We start from the raw sequence: 15162 nt of genomic DNA, 5'->3' as shown, positions 1-15162 counted from the left end.
CTCCTACGCATGTCCAGACTATTCAACAACTCTCTGCTCCCTCTACTAAGAAGCAGCTAAGGGCTATTCTGGGAGCAGCTGGATATTGCAGACAATGGATACCCTCTTTTGGTGAAATTACTAAGCCTCTTATATCTCTAGCCAAAAATTCTGTCCCAGAACCTTTACAGCTGGATTCCCAGCATCTTTCAGCTATAACAGAATTAAAATGTCCCTTGTTATCAGCACCTGCACTAGGACTCCCAGACTACAGTAAATCTTTTACTCATTTTGTACATAAACAGAGGAGTAGCTTCTGGGGTTGTGACTCAAAAATTAGGACCTGCCCAGCACCCAATCGCTTATTATTCTACCCAACTTGATTCTGTAGCTGCTGGTGTGCCACCTTGCCTTAGGGCAGTGGCAGCTACTGCTCTTTTGTAGAAAAAGCCTCTGATATGGTCTTAGGTAACCCTCTAGTTGTGCAGTGCCCTCATGAAGTTGAGGCTCTCTTACTGTGTCATAGGACACAGGCTTTTTCAGAGCAAAGGCTCACTAGATATGAAGTAACCCTGCTAGGAAATGAGAGAATCACTTTAAAGCGTTGTACAGTCCTTAACCCAGCAACACTGCTCCCTGACCTGCCACTCTGAGGGGAGTCTTTGCATGACTACACCTCCCTAGTTGACATAGCTGAGAAACCTGGTGATGATCTTTTTGACACACCTTTAGAGAACCCTGATTTTATTTTCTATACTGACAGATCCTCTTTTATGCGTGAGGGTACCCATTATACAAGTGCTGCTGTAGTTTCTGATTATGTTACTATCTGGGCACTTCTCTACCTTCACATCTTAGTACACAGGCTGCTGAACTTGTGGCTCTCACACAAGCCTGTTCTCTAGCCAGAGGAAAAAGTGCTACTATTTACACTGAGTCCAGATACGTATTCAGTGTCTTTCATGCTGTAGGAATGCTTTGGATGCAGAGAGGATTTTAACCTCTCCTGGCAAAGTTATTGCTAATGGAGAATTTATTAAAGATCTCCTATCTGCCTTAAAACTCCCATCTTGTCTAGCTATTGTTCATTGTCCTGCTCATACAGGAAAAAGTGACCCTGTTTCAAAAGGGAATGAATGAGCTGCTGCTGCTGCTGCGCTTGCTGCTTTGGAAGCCCCTGAACATGTATTTAATCTTTCTTCTTCTGATAATGTTTCCATTTTTCTTACTTATGATAAGTTTGAAGTAGAGAAGTGGAAAAAGAAATTCAAGGCTAAAGAAGTCAGTGGGGTCTGGGTGACTCCAAAGGGGAAGCCGTTTCTCCCCCAAAGCTTATACCATCAGATATGCCTATCTATTCACAGAAAAGGCCATTTTTGCACACAAGGAATTATGGACTCAGTAAAAAGGGTTTGTATTGCCTCTGGAGTTACTAATGTGGCCTCTAGGGTTTGTGCCTCTTGTTCTGTCTGTCAGACTTATAATCAACATGCCTTTTGAGCTAGAGCTTATGGAGGGTGTCCTTTAGCATATACACCTTTTGAGCATCTACAAACTTACGGGGGGAGTGTAGTAATATTAAGTTTTAGAGAATGTTTCAATTTTTGTTTTTATTATATGTTTCATGTGTAACAACTGGACAATAATGGTAAAATTTCTATAAGATTCTGAATTTCCTTAGACATGTTTTTGAGAACTCTTATTGTTTGATTTGATTATTGGCAAAGCTATTTAAAGTTGTGTTAAGGTCAATTTTGTAGGAAACTTTCCCAGCTGATTACCAGTATCTGAAACACCTGAGGGACTTTACAATCACACCTGAAACTTTACAGCTGAGACTTGTTGGTTGATCTTCAGCATCCACACCTGAAGGACTTCCTTTCTTTCTTTTTTTTTTTTTTTTAGTGAGGCAATTGGGGCTAAGTGACTTGCCCAGGGTCACAAGCTAGTAAGTGTTAAGTGTCTGAGGCCGGATTTGAACTCAGGTACTCCTGACTCCAGGGCCGGCGCTCTATCCACTGCGCCATCTAGCTGCCCCAAGGACTTCCTTTCTACAACTACACTCAGAGGACATTCCAAGAATCATCTGAGAAAAGACTTCCAAAGACTTAAATGAACATTTTCCTATTTTCCTTTTCCCCAATGTATATGCTGTTTATAATGTCCATTTACTAAAGGGGAGTGCTCCCTTTAGTTTTTCTCTGTTTGTAATGTCCACCTGCTAAAAGTAGAGTGGCCCCTTTTAGCCTTGTTAATGTGTCACTCGATTTCTTTTCTCTCTTTTTATTCCCTTTACTTTGCTAGTCATAATGTCTGTAATGTTATTGCTTCCTGTAAGGAAATGATGTTTTTTTTACATGAAGCACAGGGGAGAGTGTGAGAATCAGAGCTCCCCCCTGAGGAGAAAGCATGTGACTTGGCAGCCTCATGTGACTTGGCGTCCGGAAGTTATGTCTATAGAACCACCTTTAGTCATGTCAATCAAAGCTACCAGCCTATTAGCTTGGAGCTGTGTGTGTGTGGACAGCCTTGCTTCTTGTTTCACAGAGAGCTTCTGGGAGAAGCTGCTGAGGATCTGTCTCTTTCCATTTGAGACATTGGCTTGGCAGCAGAATTGTACATGGGCTGCTAGGAAAGGAGGGTCCCTCTTTTTGTTTGGGACTTTGGCTTGGTGGGAGACAGAGGAAAGGCAGACAGAGAAAAAGAAAGGAAAGTAGACAGAAAGTAAATAGACGGGGGTGGCACAGTGGATAGAGCACCAGCCCTGGAGTCAGGAGTACCTGAGTTCAAATCTGGCCTCAGACACTTAACACTTACTAGCTGTGTGACCCTGGGCAAGTCACTTAACCCCAATTGCCTCACTAAAATTTAAAAAAAAGAAAGAAAGTAGATAGACTGTTCTGGGGTTAGGGGATCCCATGTGTTGTCTTTACTCTTTAATAAATCCTTAAAAGCCTAAAGTCGTACTGAATTTATCAGTAAATCTTAGCCAGTTTCCTCTCCAAAACTGGGGAGGCAGGTTAGGACCCACATTAGATTTTAAACATCACAATAAACTATTTGAGAAAAATAGGCAAAGGAGTCCTACCAAATTCCTTCTATGACACAAATAGGGTTTTGATACCTGAACCAGGAAGAACAAAAACAGAGGATTTCCTTAATGAATATCAGTGCAAAGTTTTTAAATAAAATACTAGCAAGTAAATTATAGTAACAGATCACAAAGATCATACACTGTGACCAGGTGGAATTCATACCAGGAATGCAGAACTGGTTCAATATTAGGAAAGCTATCAGTACAGCTGACCATATCAATAACAAAACTAAGAAAAATCATATAATTATATCAATAGGTACAGAAAATGCATTTGACAAAATATAAAACCCATTCCTATTAAAAATACTAGAAAGCATAGGAATCAAAGGAAACTTAAAATGATAAGTAGTATCTATCTGAGACCAAAAGAAAGCATTATCTGTAATGGGGATAAACTTGAAACCTTCCCAGTGTCAGCACTCTTATTCAATATTGTATTATAAATACTACATAAAGCAATAAAACAAGAAAAAGGAGTTGAAGGAATTAGGCAATGAGGAAACAAAACTATCTTTGTAGAGGACATGATGGTATATTTAAGTAACTTTAGAGAATCAACTGAAAAACTAGTTGAAACAACACCTTTGGCAAAATTGCAGGATATAAAATAAACCCACATAAGTCTTGAGTATTTCTATGTACTACCAACAAAATCCAGCAGCAAGATAGAAAGAGAGATTCCACTTAAAATAATGACAATTTAAAGTACTTGAAGTCTATCTGCCAAGACAAACCCAGCAACACAATTACAAAATACTTTCCACAGAAATAAAGACAAATCTAAACAACTGAAGAAATATTTATTGCTCATGGGTAGGCCAAGCAATACAATAAAAATAACAATTATACTTAAGTTAATTTATTTATACAATGCCATAGCAATCAAACTACCAAAGAATTATTCTATAGAACTAGAAAAAATACTAACAAAATTAATCTGGAAGAATCAGTCAGTTCTTCCAGATGAATTTATCCCAAAGAGATCAAAGAAAAGGGAAAAGGACCCATTTGTACAAAAAATACTTATAGCAGCTCTTTTTGTGGTGGCAATGAATAGGAAATTGATGGGATCAATTGGAGAATGGATGAACAAGTTGTGGTATGTGACTGTGACAGAATTCTATTGTACTACTGGAAAAAATGAGCAGGATGGTTTCAGAAAAACCTGGGAATACTTATATGAACTCATGCAAAAGTGGAGTAAGCAGAATCAGGAGAACTTTGTACACAGTAACAGCAATATTGTAAGGTTGATCAATTGTAAAAGACTTAGCTACTCTGATCAAGAGGGGCAGGTAGGTGGTGAAGTGGCTAGAGCACAGGTTTTGGAATCATGAAGACTCATCTTTCTCAGTTCAAATCTGGATTCGGACACTAGCTGTGTGACCCTGGGCTAGCCACTTAACCCTGTTTGCTTCAGTTTCCTCATATGTAAAAACAGCTAGAGGAGGCAGCTAGGTGGTACAGTGGATAAAAAGCACTGGCCCTGGATTCAGGAAGACCTGAGTTCAAATCCAGCCTTAGACACTTGACACTTACTAGCTGTGTGACCCTGGGCAAGTCACTTAACCCCCATTGACCTGGAAAAAAAAAAAGAGCTAGAGAAGAAAATAGCAAACCACTCCAGAAAACCCCAAAATGGGGTCACAGTCAGACGTGACTTCAACAACTCAACTGTGATCATGACAATTCCAAAGGATCCTTGATGAAAAATTCAATCTACCTCCAGAGAGAGAACTAATGAACTCTGAATGCAGATTGAAGCATATTTTTTTGTTCTTTTTATTATTTTTGTTTTGTTTGTGTTTTCTTTTGCAACATGGCTAATATGTAAACAGGTCTTGCATGTCTTCACACATATTGATATCAAATTGCTTGCCTTCTCAGGGAGGGGAGCAGGGAGAGAGTGAATTTGGAACTCAAAATTTTAAAAAATTATTATTAAAACTTTGTTTCCATGTGATTGGGAAATATTTAATGAAATAAATAAAAGGAAGTTTTAAAAAGAAAAAAGAAAAATCACTGTGGCAGTTAGGTGGAGGATGGATTAGAGTGGAAAGAGAATTGAGTGAAGGAGGCCAATTAGAAAAATTACTGCAATAGTCCAAGCAAGTAGTGATGAGTGCCTGATCTAGTGTGAGAGTAAAAGTGGAGAGAAGGGGCAACTAGGTGGCGCAGTGGATAAAGCACCGGCCCTGGATTCAGGAGTACCTGAGTTCAAATCCGGCCTCAGACACTTAACACTAGCTGTGTGACCCTGGGCAAGTCACTTAACCCCAATTGCCTCACTTAAAAAAAAAAAGTGGAGAGAAGGGATAAATATGAAAGGTCTTGGAGAGAAATTACAAGATTTGGCAATGGATTGTATGTGAGAGAGAGAGAGAGAGAGAGGAGTTGAAGCTGATACTGAGGTTGCAAACTTGGATGATTGAAAAGATGGTAGTGCCCTTGACAGTAATAGGATAGTTCAGAAAAGGTGAGAGTTTGGGGGAAAACATTATGAGTTCTGTCTATGAGATATCTAGTTTAAGAGAGGCAGCTAGGTGTCACAGTGGAAAAAGCCCTGGCCCTGGATTCAGGAGGACCCTAGTTCAAATCCAGCTTCAGACACTTGATGAGTACTAGCTGTGTGACCCTGGGCAAGTCACTTAACCCTCATTGCTCTGCCAATAAAAAAGAAAAGTAAGAGATATCTAGTTTGAAATGTATAATAGGCAGTTGGTGACACAAGACTGGAGCTCATGAGAGAAACTAGGGCTGGATAAACAGATAGGGGAGTCATCTGCACAGAGATGATAATTGAACATATGAAAACTGATGACAACACAAACTGAGAGAACATAGAAAAGAGGACCCAGGATAAAGCCTTAAGGGACAACCACAGTTAGTGATGTGACATAGATGAAGACTAAACAAAAAAGACCCAGGGGGAGAAAGCAAAGAGGAAAGAGGAGAATGAGGAGAAAGCAGAGTCACAAAAACTCAGAGAAGAAAGATTCCAGGAGAAGAAAGTGGTTAACAGCATCAAATGCCTTTGAAAGGTCAAGAAGGCAAGGATAAAAAAAAAAAAAGACTCTATTAGCCTTGGGATTAAGGAGATGATCGGTATTTTTGGAGAAACAGTTTTAGTTTAATGATAAACTTGGGAGTCAGAATGAAGATGGTTTAGAAAAGAATGAGAGAGGGGGAAAAAAAAAGAATGAGAGGAAGTGGAGGTACCAAGTATAGATGGCTTTTTCAAGGAGAAATTGAAGAGAGATATAAAATGATAGCTGATGGGCATGGTAGGACCTAGTGAGGGTTTTTTAAGGATGGGGGAAGAATCAGCTATGTTTATGGGCAGTAGGGAAGGAGCCAGTAGATAGGAAAAGAATGAAGATTAGAGATTGGGGATACTGGTGGGAGAAATCTGCTAGTGAAGATAGAAGGGGGTGGGATCACAGATACATGTAGAGCAGTTGACCTTGGCCAGAGCCTGAAATGAAAGATGATAGTGGAGGAAGATGTCAGAGTCATGTGAGACAAGGAGGAAAGAAAAGGGAGCTCTCGGGCATTGGATAGAGCACTAGCCCTGGATTCAGGAGGACCTGAGTTCAAATCCAGCCTCAGACACTTAACAATTACTAGCTGTGTGACCCTGGGCAAGTCACTTAACCCCAATTGCCTCACCAAAAAATTTTTTTAAAAAATTAAAGAAAAGGGAGCTGTTCCCAGGGAAGTAGGAAGTGAGGTTCTCAATAGAAGGGTTGGGAGAGGGAGTATCACAGATAGGTCATGGAGAGTAGAAAGGGCTTAAAACAGCTACTGTGGTGAGTGGGATAGAGAATCAATTAGGGAGGAGTGGTAGAATTGCCTTCATATAGTGAAGGCCCATTTGAGATTTTCTGCCTTATAGGGGACAGAGTCAGTACAGTTTCATGAGTTCCTTTGGTTTTAACAGCACACGAATAGGAGCAAAGGAGTTGGGGAGAGGGAGCAAAGAAGGTGGAGAGTGGGAATAATCTGGGGTTGGGACTTGGCCAGATGAATAAAAGGGGGGTAGAAAGGATTCAGGACTAAAGGATGGCGTGTTGTTGAATTGGTTCACCAAGGGGTCAAGATTGGGAAGAGAGCAGAGTTTAAATAGTGCAGGAGTGAAGGGCGGAGATAGTACTGACAGCTGGAGGGCAGGTAGTATTTCATTTCTGTCTCTGTCCCGGCACCTAAAATGGTGCTCTTACATGGAAGACATCTGATAAACGTCTGTTGAACTGAATCATTGTTCCAGGTCGCTTCTCAGACATACAACTGGAAGGAGTCATAGACATCATCACAATACAAATAGAGAGGCTGAGGATCTGAAAGGTGTGGTTTCCTTGCCCAAGGTCTCCTGGGTAGTAAGTGGTAGTGGCAAATTTCAAATTCAGGCCCTCAGTCATCAAATCGACAAACCCACAGGGTTAGTCGTCAATGCCTCAAAGGTTTGATTCCATTTCATTCTTTCTTATGTCTTCCTGCAATAAGGACTCTGGGAAAAGCCAGGAAGACGACAGCATAAAGGAGATGCAGAATGATCTAGGAGTCAAAGATAAATGATAATTCACTAGTCTTGGGGCACAAATTTAAGTTAGGCAAGGGATTCCCTCTCTGAAACTCAAGTCTCTCCTTGCCTCCTTAACTCATAAGGCCTTGGGGAGGCTGAATGAGAATGGTTCTACTGAATAGTGCTGAGTTCCTTGGAAGGTATGAGCTAAGCAACATGCAGATTGCTGTCTTTTGTGTTCAAATACGATGGTGCAGTGGACAGAAGGCCAGCCTTGGAGCAAGGAAGACTTGGGCTCAAGTCCAGCTTCTGACACCTACTCACCATATTACTGGATGTTACTTAATCTCTCAGTGCCTCAGGCAGCTCGCTAAAACAAAATTACAGTTGCAGATCTGTTATTGGAAGGAATTCCCATCCCAGGAATTCCCCAGAGAGATAAAATCACAGAACGGACCCTCTTCCCACCCTTCACCCCCAAAAGACTGATGGAAATAGGTAGAGGTGTGTACCAGGATTACTGAAAGCCTGCCCCAAATTCCCTCCCTCCTGTACTAGGGTCTTGGTTGTATTAGAGCCATAGTTGCTATTTGCAGTGCTTGTCCCTGTTTACACTTCTGCCTCTCAGACTCATGGTTAACCCGAAATGTTTGCTCCAAGGCTGCCACAGGCCTAGCTGGTCTGTTGGCTTCTCTTTCCACAAACTGGAAGGCTTTCCTCCTTCCCCACTACCAACTCCTGAGCACTAGCTCCTTTAAGACTTGGCTCAAAATTTGTGTTTTCCAAACTGTTTTTTTCTTAATATGGATTGTAGGATTTAAAGCGGAAAGGATCTTAGAGACCAACTAGTCCAACACTCTCCTTTTACAGAAGGGGACACTGAGGCTGGGGGCAGTGAAATGATTCTCCCAAGGGCAAAGTGGCAGAGCCAGGATTCACATCCAAGTCTCCAGACTCTAAATCTAGGGCTTTTGATGACTCTCTACCTTCTTCTAACTATTCTTTTATTCTAAGTTCCAATAGTGTGTGTATCCAATTGGTACTGTTGCATTCTGTCTTTGTTGACTCAGTGTTCTGTGTCCTGGAATTATTCTCATCACTTTGTCTATGTTCTCTGTCTCTCCAATTAACTTTGGAAGTGACTTCGATGTCATACCATTCTTTCTTTGTCCCAGCCTTCACTTACTGTTTTATCTGCAGTAGGAGGTCAAAGGTAACTGTCAACTGTTTCCTGGCCCTCCAAGGCCATATTGGATCACAGGACCTCAGAAGCCAAGGAGTCCAACACTTTCCTCTGTAACATCCTTACCCAAACTCAACTGGAATTCTTCCAGTGAGAGCAAACTCACCACTCTAACAGACAGTCCCATTTCCATTCTTGGACAGTTCAAATCGTGTAATTTACATTCTATCTGAGAGTGAAATAGCATAAGTATAAAGATGAGAACATGCAAAATAGAGTATTTTGTGTAGGTGTGTGGAGACACACTAACAATTTTATGGAAGGGGGATTAGAGAAAGCCCTGTGGCATCTGAGCTGAGTCTTGAAGGAAACTAGGAATTCCGAGGTGTGTGTGTGTGTGGGGGTGTTGAGAAGGCATGCTAGGTACCCTTTGACCCAGCAATACCACTTTTGGGTCTTTTTCCCAAAGAAATCATGGAAGGGGGAAAGGGACCCACATGTACAAAAATATTTATAGCTGCTCTTTACGTGGTGGCAAGGAATTGGAAGTTGAGGGGGTGCCCATCAATTGGGGAATGGCTGGACAAGTTGTGGTATATGAATACAATGGAATACTATTGTGCTGTAAGAAATGATGAGCAGGAGGAGTTCAGAGAAACTTGGAGGGTCTTGCGTGAGCTGATGATGAGTGAGATGAGCAGAACCAGAAGAACATTGTACACAGTATCAGCAACACTGAGTGTTGATCTACTGTGATGGACTATATTCTTCTCACCAATGCAATGGTACAGAAGAGTTCCAGGGAACTCATGATGGAAGAGGATCTCCAAATTCAATTAAAAAAAAAAAGAACTGTGGAGTATAGATGCTGAATGAACCATACTATTTCTTTTGTTTTTGGTGCTGTTGTTTTTTTTTCTATTTTGAGGTTTTTCATCAGTGCTCTGATTTTTTCTCTTATAACATGACTAATGCAGAAATAGGATTAATGTTATTATGGGTATATATATATATATATATATATATAACCTATATCAGATTACCTGCTGTCTAGGGGAGGGGGAAGGGAGGGGAGGGAGGGAGAAAAACCTGAAATTGTAAAGCTTGTATAAACAAAAGGTGAGAACTATCTTTACATGTAACGGAAAAAAAAATAAAATACTTTATTAATAAAAAAAAAAGAGAGAAGGCATGCTAGGCATGGAGCACAGCCTGTGCAAAGGCTGGGAGGTGGAACATGGCAATGGCAAGTAGGACAATTAGCCTGTATGGTGTTTGCAGAAGAGTTGTTTCCCAATGGGCATCGATTTAAATATATTGTACAGACACAGGTGATCCCCTCTGTTCATGAGAGTGTTGGATTTTATAAACTAAACCAGCCAGTTTAGGGCACTGGGCCTAGCATGTAGGGGACAGGACATCTAAAGGCTGAATGGAGGATGCCTCCTGTAGATGCTCCCCACCTCATCCCACTAGCAAGGGAGAAAGCATAGCCCTGAGGGTGCGGAAGAATTAATAACTTAATGCCTACAAAGCTCTAGGAACAACTTGCTACAGATAAAGTCTCATTATCCTTAATTGTTATTATTGTTGTTGTTATTGTTATTACCCCAACTCCTGTGAAAAGCTGCCACAGGACCGCAGATGACCTCAGGTCAGGGGTTTAATTAGCACCTCCATTAAAAGCTGAGGCCTCAGGCATCATGCTACCACCCCCACACTCAGACTCCACCTTTTTCCCTGCTTGGGTTCCTCCCTACTGGCTCCCGTTCAGGTCTGGGTCTCCCTTTGCCCAAACTGTTTTTTGCACTACTTCTTATCCTTTCTTCTGCCCACTAACCCTCAATGCTGTAGCCCCCACGCCTGTGACTCCTTCATCCTCCTTCTCCCCCATAACCCCGCAGATCTCCTTCTGACCCCCCCCCGCCCCCGCACATGTTGATATTTCTCCTCATTCCCCACCAGCTCCTTCCTTGTTCTCAAATAAGGTTTCACATCTCCTTTTTGGGGGGTCTTGATGATCAAGGAAATCACTGACACCCTTCCCAGGTCCTCACTTCTCAGGGTCGGGCCCCAAATCTCTCTTCCCACCTTGGCCCAATCCTGGGCTAGAATTGACAGGATTGTTCTTCCTGCTTGTGGGGCCGGTTGGGTGGGTTGGGTGGTTTTGAATTACAGAGTTTGGCATTGCCTCATAGCCCCGTGCAGCTGCCTTCTTTAATTAATTTATTCCAATTTTTAAAAATCATCTCTTAAATTGGACCTCATCAAATGCCTCTGGGGCATGTGTCATGTCAATTACATGTAACAATTGAAAGCACTACCATAAAGAAACCCTGGGCCTCTTTAATGAGGGGGAGGACAAGCCAGGCTTAACTCCTCAGGTTCATCTTGCTACAGGTGGCCTTAGGACCAAAAGGGTGGGGGAGGAAGGGCTGAAACTGGATGAAGAGGCAGGATATTGACTTGAAACAGCAAGCACAGAGAGAATGGGGGTACTCTTGAAGGAAGGCGCAGCCTCTACTTCACATTTTTCTAAAATTTCTGGGAACCCCACATGAGGCTAAATTGGAAACTTTCTATTTAAAAGGAAAGAATGCCTAGTCCCGGAAATGTAATTGAAAATTTCTACTTCCCACTTTACAATAATGGCCTTCCAGTATTTATAAATAAGAAGAAAGAAAGAAATCACCCTGCCTTACATTAAAAAGGAAGCATGGGGGCAGCTAGATGGTGCAGTGGTAAAGCACTGGCCCTGGATTCAGCAGGACCTGAGTTCAAATTCGGCCTCAGACATTTGAGACTTACTAGCTGTGTGACCCTGGGCAAGTTACTTAACCCTCATTGCCCTGCAAAAAACCAAACAAATAAAAAAACCCAAAACATCAAAAAACCATCAACAGTACAAAAAAAAAGGAAGCATGGTGCAGGGGAATAAATACTGTACAGGGAGACAAGAGAGACCTGGATTGGAATTCCAGTCTGACATTACTAGCCATGTGACTGTCTGAGATGATTATGGATTTGAGTCAGATTAAACTCTGAGGATGGGGTCTGGAAGATACCCAGCCCTGCCCCAGTAAAGTTAGTTTAAAAGTTTATTGCTTGTCAAATTCTCACTGTCTCCTTTAAGTTTTATTGCCAATTAACAGCATTTTTACTTCTGCTCAGTCTCCCCACTTGTCAGCTACATATTAGTTTTGTCTGGAATCCATCATGTGTCAGAACCCCAGTCCCTGTTGAGTGGGTCGGGGAGTTTGCCCACCAATTCAATACTCGGGACTCAAGAAGAAAGGACAGGGCTCGGCACAGGATGCGACAATTAAGTTGAGACCAGATGTTAAGTGACATGTTTCTTTTTCTCAGAGCAGAATCCCCTTGACCCTAGGGTCCCAACAATGGATTATTCTTTTATTCTTTATTCTATTTCTTTGATTTCCCAACATAGCCAAAGATAAATTTTAAGCCTGTCATCCTTCTAAAATTAACACGGCTACAAAACAATGCTGAAACACCTGAGTGACTCTTCCTGTTATTCAAGTTGAATATCTTTAGAGATAGGGGCCTGGAGAGGGGAGTCAGTGGGAACTGTGAGATCTGAAACATCTGACTGTCACTCTCCCGTTCCCTCTTCCTTTGGTTTGACCTTGTTCCCCCTCCCCTTTTCCTCCTTGTTCCTGGAACACGTATGCATGTCTCCATATATTGATCACGAGCTAAACACGCACCCTGGGTGAGACAGGATTGGATGTTAGATTGTGAGCTCGCCCTAGTGTGCGTGGGGACTTCCCCTCTGACCAACATTCCTATAAAAGGTCAAGGCATGTATTAGCTATTGCAACTCAGGCATTGAGTTTGCCCATTCCTGCAGGAATGTAATAAATCTGTCTCTGCTTGACTTGGTGGTCTCCTTGAGTTATCTGGGTAAACTGAGGCACTTTGTCCCAAACATGACCATGGAGAATAGTCACTGGTTTGCAGTCTCAGTTTTTCCATCTTTAAAATGGAAATGAGGGGCAGCTCCGTGGTGCAGTGGATAAAGTACTGGCCCTGGATTCAGGAGGACCTAAGTTCAAATCCGGCCTCAGATACTTAACACTTACTAGCTGTGTGACTTTGGGCAAGTCAGGTAACCCTCATTGCCTCCCCCCCAAAATGGAAATGAGGCTCAAATAAGATAAGGTAGAAAAGAATTATAGACTACTAAAGCAATGCCTTATCCTGCACGCCTTTAGAAAGGAGACATGAGGGGCAGCTAGGTGGTGCAGTGGATAAAGCACTGGCTCTGGATTCAGGAGGACCCAAGTTCAAATCCAGCCTTAGACACTTGACACTAGCTTTGTGACTGGACAAGTCACTTAATCCTCATTGCCCTGCAAAAAAAAAGAAAGAAAGAAAGAAAAAAGGGAAAGGAAAGGAGACATGAGTTATTCTTTTGACTGTGAGGATGGCGTGCTGTAGCTATCCATTCTCCTTTGCCCATTGCGCCCCCACCCCCCAGTGACCCATGGCATGCATTTTAGAGACAGCTAGTTATAGGAGAGGCAATTCCCTGTGGCTGATATCACAGCTTTCCCTCTGGGATGAAAAGCAAACTGACCAAGAGAGAGATCTAAACCCAGAAAATCTAGCCTCATTAGAGCCTCATTCTATCCACCCATCCTGGAAAACAATAATGTAGACAATGTCAACATACCTTTCCTTATTTACTTCATTCATTTATTCATTGTGGTTTGTGAACTTGCTTGAGAGTCACTTTGTTCCCTCATGTTTGTTCAAATCCATGCTGTCCATTTTAGATCAAACTCCCAGAGGACAGAGGCCAAGTCTGTTTATATGGTATCCAGCTCAGTGACACGCACAAAGGAACTTCATAAACACTCTTAGATGAGAATGATAATGGTAAGGTAGCCAGGACTTGAGTCTTTCACTTGGGGAAACTGAGACCCAGAGAAGACTGAAGCTTTAGAAAACGATAAATCACACCATGTAGGTGTGGTAGGGCATGATATATTGACTGATGGCCAGATAATGACATAGCTATGGGCAGAGGGGAGGTGGCATCAATGAAAAAAAAAACAACCAGAAACCAACAAAGCAAACAATCTCCAGACTGATATATATAAAATCAATTCATAATTTGCTATCCATAGAGTCAATCCATAAGGCAACAAGGGGAGGACTGCCCCTCCACATAGCCCGCTCCTGCATATCTTTCTCTCTTTTCTCCTCTAAGGCTGGCTTGTATGTTCATTTTAATCTCATGACTTCACCTATATACAAATGTTTGGCAGGGGGGAGGAGTGTACAACATAATTTGTTCAGGATCTGCCAACATTCCCCTTAGTGATGGGTCTGGGGAAGACAAAGTTCATTCAGTGAATCTGTGACCCACAGAGCCAAAAGTCCTGTCTGGATTGGTCTTTACCCCACAAAGGTTCCCCATGGAACCAAACTCCATGAAGGTCTTGAAAGAAGCTTATGGGATGAGAGCTTGGAGTACTAGGGATAACCTGGGCCTGTCTAGCTGCGAATCAGAGAAGCCTCAATGCCCATCTCAATGATCTCATACTCGCCTATTAATATTACTGTAAGTACACGAAGGGCTACATTGAATTGAAAGTGGGTTCAGTATGTGTTCTGTAAACTCACAGAAGGCAGTCATGTCTCCAGGGTTTAGCCAGTGGCAGGAGCTTAAGAAATGTTCAATTGAATGACAGGAAAAAGCATTTATTTTAGCATTTACTAGACTGCCTTGCCCTCAAGGAGTTTACATTTTAATTCATCCAACCCTACATTCCTACAGGCCCTTGATACTAAATCAATTAAAGACTTTTAGAAGCCTTTAGTCTATTCTAATGGATAATAGCTGGTGGGGAACCAGAAAGGCCTGTGTTCAAATTCTTCAACTGGGTCAGAATCTAGGCAGAATCTAGGCAGTCTTTACCCTGCTTCAGGCAACTCCCTAGGATTTAACTACTAAATAGAGACTAGTTCTGGGAAAGGAGTTCCCTATTTGTAGGAAATCACAGATCCTCTGCTTGTTCATTTACAAAGGAAAACTTTAAAACACTAGGAGAATATGCTGCTTTCATAAAACAAGGAGACCCAGTCAGTTAATGCGGATCTGGGAGCCACCCAGTGAAGTGGACCCTAATCCAAGGTTAGGAAGCCTTGTTAGGAGGTCTCTCTGACAGTCAGACCCTCAGGAGGGCCAAGTGTGGATGCCATACAGTACCCCAACTCTGCTTCCTGGCAGGAAGCCTTTTCCCAAACCCTCTAAATTCTAGTGCCTTCTCTCTCTCTGTTGATTATTGACAATTTATCCTTTACACAGCCTGTTGTTTGCATACTGTCTCCCCCCCATTTGATTGTGAGTTT

Source organism: Dromiciops gliroides, chromosome 4, assembly GCF_019393635.1.
Source record: "Dromiciops gliroides isolate mDroGli1 chromosome 4, mDroGli1.pri, whole genome shotgun sequence".
Taxonomy (NCBI): Eukaryota; Metazoa; Chordata; class Mammalia; order Microbiotheria; family Microbiotheriidae; genus Dromiciops; species Dromiciops gliroides.
The sequence above is the reverse complement of the archived record's forward strand: the minus strand, read 5'-3'. Positions refer to the sequence as shown.